Genomic DNA, 14,282 nt, shown 5'->3' with positions numbered 1-14,282 from the left:
TACATTCTTTAAGATCACTTTGCATCCTGTTTATCATTGTATTCCCAGGATGAGGCATATAGGAAACGCTGAGAAAATGATTGATAAAAAAATTAAAATAAAACCAGGATTCAGATAACTGTGAAGTAAATATATCCATTGAAATACTAAACTTGATTAATAATTTCAGCTTGTAGGAGCTTTTCTTTATGAAGCAGAATATTTAATATCCTTATAGAAAAATGACATACTAAAACATTCCTCTTTACAGAAAAAATATTTATTTATAAATTCATATTTCTTTCCTTCTTTTGATATTTATATATGTGAAAAACTTTTTTCATAGATATACTCACCATTTATATGAAAATGAATGTTTTGCTTTTCTTCACTTGATCTTTTGTGTATACTTTTCCATTCGGGCTTCATATTTATAACTTTACATTAATGCATCCTGCCATGTTATGATTAACTATTGTCCCATTGTTGCATATTCAGGTTGTTTCCTGTGGATTTTTTGCCCCTACTGCAAATAATGTAACTATAAATGTCTTTGTGCAAGATGCTTTTTCTTTTCTTTTTCCTTTTGGACAGTTTCCAGAAGAGGCATTACTGAGTCGAAGATTATGTGTATTTTTTAGCTCCTGTAGCATATTGAATAATGTAGTCATCAGTAAGGTGTGAATTTACCAATTTCACCAACATTAGATTTTAATTGACTTTTTATAGTTTTTAAATTTTTTTTGTAGTTTGCTGGATATAAAGTGCTGCTGCGTATTTATTTTAATTCTCATTCTTCATATTCATCAGGATGCATTTTTTAAGTTAAAATTTAAAAACGCCTATCTTTTGAAAAATATATATAGATTAGGATATTCTAGCATTTAGGCTAGAAGAAACCTCAAGAGATCCTCTAATAAATGCCTCATTTTTATGATAACCAGCCTTTGAAATGACTAAAACCTAGGACTCCAACCTGCAGTGTGCTGTCCATCATTTCAGGGTGCCCTTCAGAATTTCTTTAGAAAATCTCTGACAAACTTCCCTTTGTCACCTGTTTCCCACAGGCTGATTATAATCCCTTTTCACTCGAGGAGTGGCAATCTAGTTAAGATTCCCATACTTCCATGGATCAGAACCCTTTAGGGGGAAAGAGAAGACATTCTGTTTGCCAGAGCACTTTACTGCGAGTTACTGAATCTGGAGATTGTTCTGGTTAGCTATTGCCATGTAACCAATCATCCCAAAACTTAGTGGCTGAAAATGACAGCCATAATTTGTTATCTCTCATGGTTTCTTGGGTAGGACTTTGAAAATGGCTTGGCTGGGCAGTTCTGGCTCAAGGTCTCTCACGTGGTTACCATCAGAGGGTAGGAATCTCTCTTTCTTTGTGTGGTCCCATCAAGTAGTGTCTCCGGCATGGCGCCCTCTGGGAAGTCTGACTTCTTGTGGGGCAATGTGGGGATCCAAAGGCAAGTGTCTCAAAAGAAACTGCATGGCCTTTTCTAGCTTAGACTCAGAAATGACGCAACTGCATCTATTTGTCAAAGCAATCATGAAATCCCACCTAGATTCTGGGGGAGGAGATTTACTCTGTCTCTTGATGGGAAGTGTGTCAAATAAATCCCAGACATATTTTAAAACCACCACAGTAACTTAAGTTAATGGTGTTTACAAGCTGTTCATTGTTTAGACCAGATTTGCTCAACGTTAGCATTACTGACATTTAGGGCTAGATAATTCTTTCTTGGGGGGCGGGAGAAGCTGTCTTGTGCATTGCAGGATGTTGAGTGGCATCGATGGCCTCCACTCACTTGACGCCAGTAGCCAACCTCTCCAGCCCAGTGTGACAACCAGAAATGTATCCAGATTTTACCAAATGCCCTCTAAGGGACAAAATTGCTCCCAGTTGAGAACCACTACACTAAAAAAACAGTTATTAAGCCCATTTAATGTTCGTGACATCATGGAAAGAACTCCAGCTCTGAAGAGTTAGTTAAATGCCATTTTTCTGGGTGACTTTGGGTAAGTCACAGGCAAACTATTCCTTGCTTTGCTGGGTCGTTGGGAGGATCAAATGGGATTATGAATGGAAAAGTATTTTGCAGACTATGAAAACATATGTAATGTTATTTTTTTTTAAATCCATCTACTTGGTATTCATCCATTTTTATCATCATTCATTTATTTAAGGGACCTTCATGGGGTGCCTAGTGTATGGCAGTGGAAGGTCAGACACTGGGGGAATCGGAGGATTCAAGGCAGCCCCTCCAGGAGCTCCACTTTCCATTTCTAACATCACCTGTGGAGGAGTATAGTATCACCTAGATCCTTATTGAATGTAAAATTTAACACTCAAAACAAAGACTTTTAAAGAAAAATTGCGTTGTTTTTCTTAATGAAAGAGGGAGAATGTTACGCCACTATATTCCAAAAGCAGTTGTAAGGGTCATTTTGGGCTTTTGGTTTTGCATTAACATTTTTTTTAAGCCCTATAGCTATAAGCCAGATATTATAGAGCTTAAATCTGTATACAATGTGTGGTCATTTCCAAAAGGCCTATAATTTCTAAATTTAGTTGCTATGTTTTTTTGAAGGGAGGGGAGGGCTTTCTACATTATTTTTGCATTATTGTCCTTTCAGCATGAAGACAATGCTATTGAAAATGATTTCCTGAGGTTATATATGTGTTCTAGCGATCTAATGTGACCTATGACTATTTTCCGCTGTCATACATATTCTAGATAATGATTAGCCTCACTTTAGAGTTTGAAGTTTATTTTCTTAGTTTCAAAGTCAGGGTCTGAGTAACCACACTTCCTGCTTGTGTGACTTCCTGGAGGGTCCATGGACTGATAATGTTTTTTTGGCTTTCATGGTGTGCTTTGAGTATGTCTCAGCAAAATGCAGCAATGTGTCATCCTCCTACCCATTATACAGCAGTTCTCAGAAGCTTAAAGGGAAATTTATTCGGGGTATATTTTTCACATTAGAGGTGAAAGTGGGATCACAAGTTGGCATGCCTTTTAAAGTTCTCAAAAAATATGCCTTCCTCAGTAACACAACCATATAAATAGTAAAAACAAAACAAAACAAAAGAAAAACGGACTGTCTTTACTAAGCGCTCATTTGCTGGGCACTGGGTTGAGGGTTTTACGTGCATTGTCTGATCACAATGAGGTAGGCTCGTATGTTATCTGTTTCATAGGTGAAAAACCAATGGCTTATATTGGATGAGGAACTTGCCCAAGGTCACAGAGCTGTTCATACAGAAGCCAAGCTCTTAGGCACTGTGAGATACTGTTGGTCTTCCCCAGTATGTGGATTTTTCAGTTAAAAAAAAATCCTTGTACTTCTAGCACTGGTATACTTCTGCCAATCATCACACCCAAATACAGTCAGTCTTCTCTTTAGGGTTCCCTATAGCTAGATAAAAAGCAAAGTTAAATATTCTCTAAAATTCTAAAGAGAAAATTAAATTTGTGTGTATTTGTATATACATATGTATGTGCATCTATGTATGTATATTTATTGATGTATCTTTTCATCCATTGATTTATATATCTTCTCAGTAGCCTACATTCAAGCATCTTCCTTTGAACCAGTCCAGAACTCATGTTTATTAAGTAAACTGGTCTCTATGGATCTCCCATTGTATGCAGAACTTATTGTTAGGTGGAAAGGTGAAAGAATCAGCGGACTATCTGTTCATTCAGTTGATCCACTACCCTGTGCTGGGCCCTATTCTGAGTACTGGGGGATATAGCAGTAGACACAATAGACAAAGTCTCTACTCATAGGGACGAAGGCAGATTTACCATAAAAAGCTGAAGTTTAAGCTTCGGGACCCTCGCTGTGGAGGCCCCTTCCTATGGGTTCACACAGCCTCATATTTTTATTAAACATGCAAAAGCTAAGATCACTGCCTCTTTTGTACCCTAACATAACACATTTCAACAAAGACATCAACCACAAACTAGTTAATAAATGTCATCAATTCAAAGAGTTTCTGGATTAATCCCTGTAAAAGAAAACTTGAGGTGCTTTGAAATACTATAGCTCCTGTATGATACTGGAAAACAGTCCTAAACATTTACATGATGCTACAAATAAAGAGTTATGAAAATGAAAGGAACTTTTCTTAACTATAAATAATAATTTTAAAAATTCAATTTACCGTAACAGAAGAAAAATTGAGCTCTTTTTAGAGAATGTGATTTTATAAAATTATTGTCAAGTGAAGTGGTGATCAAAAGAGCCAAAAACTGTAGGAAAAAGGTATTACAGAAGTGTCTCAGGCGATCAGTAAAATATATGTTATTTTTTTTTTGGATGTTTCAGCTTTTAAAAACGTGTAACTTGCTAGGATTGCTTTTCTCATTCGATAGGTATATTTAATTTTATGCCATAATTTGTGTTACAATTTTGTAACTTTTTTCCTTAAAGAGCCACTCTCCCAAATTGTAAAACCTTTAATCCCTTCAAAACTTAGATTGCCCCATACAGACTTCAATAAGGGAGGCAGGCAAATAAAAAAGATAAATATATAGCATATGAGGTAGTGATGCTCCATTGAGAAAAATACAGCATAGTAAGAGTACAGAGAATGCTGGGCAGTGGATGGGAAAGAGGAAGGTACTGTTTTACATAGGGTTATGTGTTAGTTATCTATTGCTATACAAAAAATTACCACATGTAGAATGACTTAAAATAATATACATTTATTATCTTCCAATCTCTGTGGGTCAGGAATTTAGGTGTGGCTTCATTGGGATCTTCTGCTTCAGGGTCTCTCACAGGCTGCAGTCAAGGTGTTGACCAGAGCTGAGGTCTCATCTGAATGCTTAACTGAGGAAGGAGCCGCTTCTGCTCACTTCGATTGTTGGCAGAATTAATTTTCTCTAGGGCTGTTGGCCTGAGGGCCCAGCTCCTTGCTGGCTCTCAGCTGGAGGCTGCTCTCAGTTCCTTGTCCTGGAGGCCTCTTTGCGTCATCAAAGCCAATAGAAGATAGTGTCTGCTATCAGGATGGAAGTTACAATCTGGTGTAATGTGATCACAGAGGTGACATCTTGTGACTTTTGATTCTATGCTTTGAATCTTTAATTCTATTGGTTTGAAGTCACAGGTCCTGCCCTCCCTCTGGGGGAAAGGATCACACAAAGGCATGAATAACAGGAGATGGGAATCACTGGGAGCCCCTGACCACCACAGGTAGTGAGGACAGGCAGCTCTGCTAGATTGATGTTTGATACAGAAACAAGAAGGCAATGAGAGTGGGCATGACGCTCTCTGGGAAAAGGGTCTTCCATGCAGAGGGAACACATGAGACAGGCCTGAGATCAGAGTGTGTTCAAGGAAGAGCCAGGAGCCCAGCTAAGTGAGCTAAAGGGAGAGGGTAGAGGGTGAGGTCGGACAGTTGAGGGAGCGAATGATTATGCAGTTATCGAGGCAAAACTTACACATGAGAACAATAGAGTAACATTTTGGGGTAGTACACCCAATAAGAGATGCAAATGGTGAGTGTTGAGGGAGTTAGAAGAAGGGTGCGTGCAGGCTAGAATGGTAGGGGAAGATCTGAACCAAAAGTTTATGGAGAAGTGGCCTGTGAACAGAGCTATGAGGGAAGAAATACTAACTTCAGTTACCCTATTGTTTCCATCTATTGCCTCGAGACATGTGAGGCATACCTTGCTCCTGAGTGAGTTAGTCAACAGGTGCTGACTTGCTAACTGCACAAAAATGCTCTTCTGCAAGAGAGAGAGAGACAGTTTCCCTTTTCACTCAAGGGATCAAGGAAGAAAGTGCAGTGAATTGAGGAGCTGATATTCCTAGGGGTTCTCCCAGTCCTCTCGGCCACTGGGAGACAGTGAGGTGGACAGACGGCAACTCCCCCTCCAACATCGTTATGAAAAAAAGAGAATCTATTGAGTTATTAGGAAGCACTAAGTCAAAATAAATGGACCTAAAAAGCAACTGCAGTAGACTTTTGAAGACCTTCATTGCCTGCAAGATCAAAAAATGTGAAAGGGCCTCAAAATTACCTAAGTGCCACAGTACTCCAAGATTTGATGCAGTTACTTTGTCGCTAAAAAACTTAGATTTTTTTCACACAAAATATTAATCTTAAATAATATAACTGAAATTAGCATATAGCTCTCCTGTATTGATATGTGTGCATCTATGTATTGACAGAATTATCTTTAAAACTCTGAATAGTAAATTGAAATTTTCTGGTATAATCTGATTTCCCTGACTTAGTCTGCTGGGGCTACTATCACAAAATACCAGAGACCAGGTGGCTTTAACAGAAATGTATTTTCTCACAGTTCTGGAGACCAGTAGCCCAAGATCAGGTGGTCATCAAGGTTGGTTTCTGGTGAGACCGCTCTTCCTGACTTGTACACTGCTGCCTTCTTGCTGTGTCTTCAGGTGGCCTTCCTCTGTGTGCACATGGGGAGAGATTTCTCTGGTACTCTTCTGCTTTTTATGTAGACAGCAGTCCTATCAGACTAGGGTCACATTCTTATGATCTCTTTTAACTTTAAAGGCCCTATCTTCAAATACAGTCACATTAGGAGTTAGCGTTTCAACATGGGAGTTGGGAGGGGGAGCAATTGATCTATAACACCCTCTTAAGCTTAATAATATATTAATGGATTTATTTCTGGCCATGCAAGTGATGCATATATTTCTTTGATATGAATGCAGAGTAATTGTCAAATAAATGATACATGTATATACTGTAAAAAAAGAAGAAAAAAAGATGGCCACAAGTCATGAAGCAGGAAATTATTACCCAGGTGTCAGATGGAGTCTCTCTGCTTCTTAAAATTGAGATAAGATCATTCAAATCCCTATTCCATCCTTGTAGGAAAATACAATGCCCTCCCAGGATTTCTCTGAACTCCCAGGACATATCCATTTTCATTGTCATTCAGCCCCCAATTTCCTGACAGCAGAGTTTTTGTTCTCCATTCTGTCAGATCTGCTATTTGATTTTCCACTATGTACAAGCTAATACATTAGCCTGTTAACTGTTTCATGGATGCTGACAGATGACATGAGACTCCCGAGTCAGAGAAAAGGACTTTGTTGCTCACAGTACAGCAAGCAACATGAGCATGAGCATGTTTACATCAGCTTCCCTTGTGCTTCCTCATGAAGTCTCCTGGGGGCTACATGAAGGAGTCCAAATGGAAGCCTGCATAGGCAGCAGGTTGCATTACAAGAGAAGAACACTGAGCTTGGTGAACTTGCTGTTTTACAGTAAGAAATCAGGGGCCGGCCCCGTGGCCGAGTGGTTGGGTTTGCAGACTTTGTTCAGATCCTGGGCACGGACATGGCACAGCTCATTAGGCCATGTTGGGGCAGTGTCCCACACGCCACAACTAGAAGGACCCACAACTAAAATATACAACTATGTACTGGGGGGATTTGGGGGGGAAAAAAAAGGAAGATTGGCAACAGTTGTTAGCTCAGATGCCAATCTTTAAAAAAATAAATAAATAAAAATAAAAACATAAAAAGAAATCAGCAAGCCTGCTCTTTGTTTTGAAAGGAGATATTACCTCATCCTTCAAAGTTGCTTGCTGCAAACACCACCCTGATAAATGGTCCAGGTAAACAGCAATTAGGATCTTACATTCTTGGCATATCCATTGCATTAAGTTGAATGGTGGCCCCATATAAGATATTTCTGTATTCTCGTCACCAAAGTCAGTGAATATTACCTTATTGGGAGAGATGGTCTTTGAAGATTGCTTTGCAGAGGCAGCTGGTAGGAAATGAATGTTGAAGCCACTTCTGGTGAGGGCTCAGGAAGAAATTAATAACATGTTATTGGAAACAGGAGGAAAGGTGATCCTTGTTATCTAGAGGCAGAAAATTTGGCCTAATTGCATCCTACAGTTGTGTGGAAAGTAGAACCTTCAAATGATGAACTTAGATATTTACCTGAGGAAATTTCCCAGCAAAATGTTGAAGATATGGCCTGCTGAATGTAGTAAAATGCAAGAAGAAAGAGATAAATTGAGGAAGGAACTATTAAACAAAAAAGAACAGTACTTAATGATTTGGGAAATTCTCAGCCTATCAGATTACAAAAAAAAAAAAAAAGCCACTATTAGGAGACTCATCGTTAGGAGAGTGTGCTTGGAAGAGAAGGCCAAGGGTATAGTTGAAAAATGTTTTGCTGAATGGATTAGGTGTGTAATTCGTGGATCCTCTCAACAATCTCAGCAGAGGCCAGGAATAGAGATGGAGTTATGCGGGAAAAATATATGGCGAGCTCTCTTGTCTAATGGCATGGATTCCCATGACATACACAGGAGACCTACAAGGTTTTCTGGAATGTTGTCTCACCTGAAATGCTGCCATCTTGGACTGAAGGGGACAGAGAAGCAGAGGCCAATAGAGCTGTTACAGGACAGAACCTTGAGCAACAAGAGGATTATTCTCAGGCCTTGAAACCTAATGGAATTTAACCAGCTTTGTTAAACATTTTTGGTACTGGTGACCCCCTTATTCCTTCTAAGTTCTCCCTTTTGAAATGGAAATGTCTATCACATGCCTGTCACACTGTCACATTTTAGAAGCAGATAGCTTGATTTCTGGGTTCACACATCCACAGATGGAGAGAAATTTGGTCCCAGGACAGATCATACCTGGAGTCTCACGCATCCCTGATTTAGGTGAGAGCATTTCTCCTGGACTCTGGAGCACAGTTCTCCAGGGAAACTTTGCTATCCTCTAGGAGTGATTCCCTGTGTCTCCATGACTGCTGGGCCTTCCTGCTATGCCTGCGACACCCAGCTCACTGTCCTGCACTCCTGTTCCTGCCAACACCTGTGCAGCTTGTAAGGACCAGTCCCTACCAGCCATGGGAGAATTGTGCTCCCCTGCCTTAAAGCAATGAAACCCTGTGCTTGCATTGTTATAAAGATTCCAGCCTTAGAGTTGATATATATATGAATTCATATATATATATATTCATATATATATATACACACACACATATATGATTAATTTGGATGTATTTTATATTTTTATTGAGATATGATTGACATACATTATATTAGCTTCAAGTGTACAACATAATGATTTGATATGTGTATATATTGTGAAATGATCATCACAATAAGTCTAGTTAACGTCCGTCACTACACATAATTACGAAGTTTTTTCTTATGCTGAGAACTTTTAAGATCTACTGTCTTAACTTTCAAATGTATAAAACAGTATTATTAACTATAGTCACCAAGTGTACATTACATCTCCATGATTTATATATTTTATGACTGGAAGATTTCATATATTTTTGTTCACTATTTAACAGAGACATATCTCCCCCCCACCCCCAAACTGCCAGCACACATCTGCAGGAAGGGGCTGGAGTGCAGTCTGAAAATCCTAGTTAAAAACATCTGTCTTCCCAAGTCTACCTCTTGCTTTTGGCCTTGATTCTCTTCTCTTAAAATGAATTTCTTCCCCTCTATCTCCCTGGACCTTTCTGCAAATGAACCCCTTCTGTGAAAGTTCTGCCCCGTCAGCCCTTCAACATGTGTAGATATGCTTAAATTTTGCTTTGGCTACGCAAATCAGACCCTCCTCCTGCCATCTTATACTACAAATAGGTGTCATTAAGCTCTGACAATGATAACATGGAATTCAATAAACTTCCCCTCCCAAATTTTTCTTGTTAAATATAGAATGGCATGTTTTGCTTTCTACATTTATTTCTGCTCTTGTTTTCAAAGGATTTGGTTTCTTTCTTTGCTTCACTACATTTTGAGAACAAAACTGGGTTAACTATACCTAATCTCCAAATATATATTTCTCTTTTGAATTATCTTGTAACATAAAGTTGAGTTCCAGAAGAAAATGGGAGAATGAATTCCATATTTGTTGAAACTAATTCTTAAATTATTAAAGTTTTCCAAAAAACTATTTCAGAAATGAGCAGGAACTCTCAGGGTAGGAGGTCCTATAAAATTTTCAAATGTGTGGGGAAAGAAGAAGTATGCATTGATCAATTGGTGCTTAACTATCTGGTTTGTCTATGGATATTAACATGGCAACACTCCAGGTTATAATCGATGAAACACTGCCCCCTTTTTATTGTGGAAATAGAGGACATAAGTTAACCCTCTAGGAGATACTACAATGCTTATATTTGTGATAAGTTTTGGTGAGATTCAATGGACTACTTTGGCTTGGTTACAGTCAACAAACACATGCAAAGTCACCTTTGATAAATACTTTGGGTTTGCTGTGCTGCTATTGCATTCACAGGAGGACAAGGAGGGAAGATTACACTCTGGGTAAAAATATTGGTACTGGTGACCCCTTTGGGCAAAGCTCAAGTCATCTTGAGACTCACTGCATCTCATAGAGACCCAGACATATATAGCTTAATGAAATAATCCAGGACTTGCTGTACCAAGTTTTTCACTGTTTTTATACGCTTCTCTTTCATACTTGTATGCTGCTAAGCTGGATGTTCCTTGTGCTCGGAATGACCTTTACCTTCCTCTGTATGTAGTGAGTTCCAAGTCATCCTCCAATATCCAGATTGGTTGCCACCTTGTCTGTGAAGCCTTAAAACTGAGATTTACCCTCTTCTCAACTTTTGTCTCAAGCTTCTTTGTATGTCTCTGAAATTTAATGCTTACTACATTATGATGTAATGATTGGCTTTTTAGTCAAATTACCAGAATGGAAGCTCAAAGACAGCAGGGATCTGGTTCATTTTGCTCATTGCTATATCCTCAGGACCTGGAAAAATGCCTGGCATGAAAGAGCTAGATAAACATTTTTTGAATGATCCACTTATACTGTGTATAGACATGTGGGCAAGGTTGGAGGGAAGGAAACAAGATGAACCAAATGTGGTTGTTCTTTTCCATATGATCCAGTTAAGTTGTGAGGACGGACATAGGAACATGTTACTGTAAGCACTGGTATTGCAAAGAATAAATAGACATTGAGTTAGATAGAATAATTACATAAATTTATATATGCGAATTAGCTTTCATAGGCTAAGTGTGAAACAGTGACATAGATAGTGAATTATAAATATATATTTGAAAAGAAATAAGTATAATGAACTGAGATTGTCCAGATTTATCAAAAGAGGCAGGGTCTTGAGAAGCATTGAAGTAGCAGGAAAGAATAGATTTAGGATCAATGGAATGGTGGAATAGTGATGGAGAATGACATGTTTTGTGAAGAAAATGAGCAGACCATTTATGAATGGAAATTCTGGACAATAAGGTTGAGAAGATGAGCCAGAGCAAGACCCAGAGCTCAGCCACCGATTGGGTGACATTGAGCAAGAAAAGCATTTAACCTCCAGGAGTTCTAGTTTCCTTATTCATACATTGGTAAAAATACCTAAGTTTTGTTGTTTTACAAGGTTGTGGGGATCAAATGAGTCAAGATGATTCTGAAATAGGCAGGCAGATATAAGCATTAAGAAATAGTAGGATACAGGGGCTGGCCTGGTAGTGTAGTGGTTAAGTTCACGTGCTCCACTTTGGCAGCCCAGAGTTTGCAGGTTCACATCCCAGGCACGGACCTAGCACGGCTTGTCTAGCCACACTGTGGCAGCATCCCACATAAAAAATCGAGGAATATGGGCACAGATGTTAGCTCAACAACAATCTTCCTCAAGCAAATCACAAAAACAAAGGAGAAAAAAATAGTAGGATACAAACTGAGGTATACATTATGGTTTAAATAATAGAGGAAAAAATACTAGAAGGAAATACCTTCAAATTAACTTCACTTGCATTAGAATGATGTGACTATGAGTGATCTTTTTCCCTCTATTTTTTTCTATGTTCTAAGTCATTATTGAAGAACATGTATTAATTAAAAATTTATTTCATTAACAAATATTATCCTAGGGGCTGAGAAAATAAGAATGAATAAAAGAAACAAGATCTGAGCTTTCAAGGAGCTTAGATTTTAGTAGGTGGAGACAGACACCAAACGATGCAGATACATAATCTAATTTCAGATAGTAAGTGCTGCGATAGTGTTGTAGTGATGGAGTAGGTTGGGTTGCCAGATAGGGGAGTCAGGGGAGGTCTCCATAAGGAGAGCAGAGACCCGTTTGAGCAAAGACCTAAATGATGAGTAGGTGCCAAAACATAAATGCTGAGTTGGGAAGAATGTTGTGGGCAATGGCTACAAAGGCCATAAGTAGAATGAGTCGCATGTGTTCAGAGGACAGAAGGAAATCTAGTGTGGCTGGAACACAGTAAGCAAAGAGGGTGATGGAAAGTGAGGTCACCAGATACACAACTGCCAGATCATGAAGGACCTTTGAAACCATGGTAAAGGAAGTTAGATTTTGTTCTCAGTGTATTGGCAAGACATTGGGGTACTTTAAGCAGAGAGATGAAATGATCTGATTTACTTTTTTTTAACATTTATTTTTATTTATTTTTGGTGAGGAAGATCAGCCCTGAGCTAACATCTGTTGCCAATCTTCCTCTACTTTGTATATGGGACGCCGCCACAGCATGGCTTGATGAGCGGTGCATATGTCCATGCCCGGGATCTGAACCCATGAACCTTAGGCCACTAAAGGGGAGTGTGCAAACTTAACCACTATGCCATAAGGCCAGCCCCAACAATATTTTTATGTATGTATGTATGTATATACATGTACATATATGTATATATACACATAACTGCATATTTACACATATATATGCATGTATATAATAGAATTTAACTGTGAGGTGATAAAACGAACTCCATCATGATTTCATATCATTACATGATCTGCTGAAGTCTAATTTATAGGGAAAAAAACAATGTCATTATATATACAGTCATATGTGGTCTTTCCAGCATTAGATATTTTAAAAGTGGGAGCAGTTTGGCATCAGCTCCCCAAGCTTTTGCTAATATGTTAGATAATTAGTAACATTTAAATAGCATTTATTGAATTCTGCACAATGGGGTGAAGTTTAACTGTTGATTGGAATCACCAGTATTCTGAATGTCACTTCTCGTTCTCTGCTTAATTTGCATTGTTATTTTCTTTTGCATTTTATTTCCTCAAAAATAAAAGGAAGTGGTGGTACATATGAAAAATAGACAGTAAGGAGAAAATTTTCAAATAGAGAGCTATGTAGATTTTGCTGCAGAGTATTTCAAAATTATTTGTCCTTCTCTTCCTGGCAGCACGTATTTCTAAGAAATAATGAGCTGAGCTCTCTTGAGTGAACAAATCCACAGTAGAATGATTTTGGCACATAGAGAAGCATGTTAACGACCTTAAGTCCCCAAAGCTTCATCATTGACTTCATTATTCCTTTGGAGCTCTCTGCAGAATCTGCTCCCGGAAGTACGCAGGGACAATGGAAGAGTAAGCCCTTTTCTTCCATCCTTTCAGTGCCTGAAACAATAGACTTATGAAATACTGTGCACTTTCAATGCTGCTCAGAAAGTGGGATATCCTTTGTGAAAACACATATTAATGGAATTTTGATGTCGGTTTTTAAAAGTCCACTCTGCCTTCAGTGTCTGCAAAAATAAATACTGATCTTAAACAGTATGAAGCATATTCCCGTTTCCACAAAGAGCGTTAAGATCCACCCAGCCTTCTTTCTCCAGCATGAAGGACTGCCAGCATTAATGCTATCCACATCAGAGAAGGAGATTTTATCAACTTTACTCTTTTCCCTCATTCTGTTTCCATCAGAAACAAGGTTTTTCAAAAAAGTCTATCAGGGCTTTATCCTATCAAGGTCTTTGTTGTTTTTGAAAATGATTATCGTTTCTTGAGCCTTCAGAAAGAAGCATCAAAAAGCAAACCCAATTTTGACAGTTCCTACAGGAAAAAAGATAGGACATCTTCCCCTACATTTTCATCCTCAAAAATGATCCCTTCTGAAAGAAAATGATAGAATTTTCAAGGAGCTGTGAATTTTCTCCCTCCTTTGATGTAGTCAGCAGTGCTTTTTCGAGACAGTTCATATGAGTCCATTCAAGACCTTCAGGGGGATACAGAAGAAATAGAAGATAGCCTTCAGACGCTGCCCGTGAGTGGCTTAGAGTCTTATTGTGTTAGAAAGGACAAATAGAACTGAAGTTACTTAAGAATGCCTAGAGGGAATATGTGGTTTAAGGGTTCATGCTCTGGATTCAGACAGTCCTGTGCTCAAGTGCTGACTTTACCCTTATCACTTCCCACCTGTGAGATGCACATTTCTGGAAACCTCAGAAATCTCTGCAAAACAAATATAATATTAGCAACCATCTCCTAGCATTGCTATGAAGATGAAGAG

At 38.5% G+C, this 14,282-nt stretch overlaps 1 protein-coding gene across 2 annotated transcripts in view; it reads left to right on the top strand.

The window, feature by feature from the left end:
- Positions 1 to 14,282, top strand: part of ITGA2 (integrin subunit alpha 2) — a 93,566-nt gene that overhangs the window by 10,221 nt on the left and 69,063 nt on the right. The gene's annotated exons all lie outside the window — the stretch shown is intronic.

This window comes from Equus caballus, chromosome 21 (genome assembly GCF_041296265.1).
Source record: "Equus caballus isolate H_3958 breed thoroughbred chromosome 21, TB-T2T, whole genome shotgun sequence".
NCBI lineage: Eukaryota > Metazoa > Chordata > Mammalia > Perissodactyla > Equidae > Equus > Equus caballus.
The sequence above is the reverse complement of the archived record's forward strand: the minus strand, read 5'-3'. Positions and strand labels throughout refer to the sequence as shown.